A 782-nucleotide genomic window follows, 5' to 3' on the forward strand; every position below is an offset into this window, starting at 1 on the left:
TCCCTCCTATTTTTTTGTCTTACGTAACCTTCTGTCTTTGTAATCAATACTACTTATTGGAGGTGAAAAGATTTACATAAAATACCAAACATCTGTCGATTGAGTCCATAACTACAGAGTATGCCAACACTTGATTGATTGTTTTGATTCCCAAGACATGTGGAACAATGATTATAAACCTCACATTTACAGTGTCTATGTCTGTACATTGATTCATCTCTCATTAGAATTGAACTGAATTAAATTTCCCTCTGAAAGAGGACTTTCATTCTCTCCCATTACTTTTCTCAAACTATAACAGGAATTGTATAGACTTGTTTGTGTTTCTGAGAAGGGAATTTATATGTTTAAGGTAATGACTAAAGAATTCCACCCTGAAACGTATAAGACTATATTCCAATAATACATGTGTGGGACAAGTTAAGAGGGAGAAATATGTGGAGAAAACAGAGGCTGGTAGACTACATACGATAACTCTGAAAAATCTGACAACAGGAGGGCCCTTCCTATGCCTCTCTTATCAGGGTGGAAAAGAATGGCGAGAAACTGCCACGGCTGGTAGAAAAGTAATGTGTGTGTGTGTGTGTGTGTGTGTGTGTGTGTGTGTAGAGGGGGTTGTAAAGACTGCTCACATTTTGGTTGACTTTAGAGATCTCATGAATAAACTATAATGTACCTTTGCAGAATCTCAGTCTTTGCCTAATTCGTATGGTTTCCGGGGATTACGTGGTCAGTGTCTATCTGTCATGTAGAGGCCAGATGGTAGAGTGAAAGACGAGTGG

Source organism: Oncorhynchus kisutch, unplaced genomic scaffold, assembly GCF_002021735.2.
Source record: "Oncorhynchus kisutch isolate 150728-3 unplaced genomic scaffold, Okis_V2 scaffold1222, whole genome shotgun sequence".
NCBI lineage: Eukaryota > Metazoa > Chordata > Actinopteri > Salmoniformes > Salmonidae > Oncorhynchus > Oncorhynchus kisutch.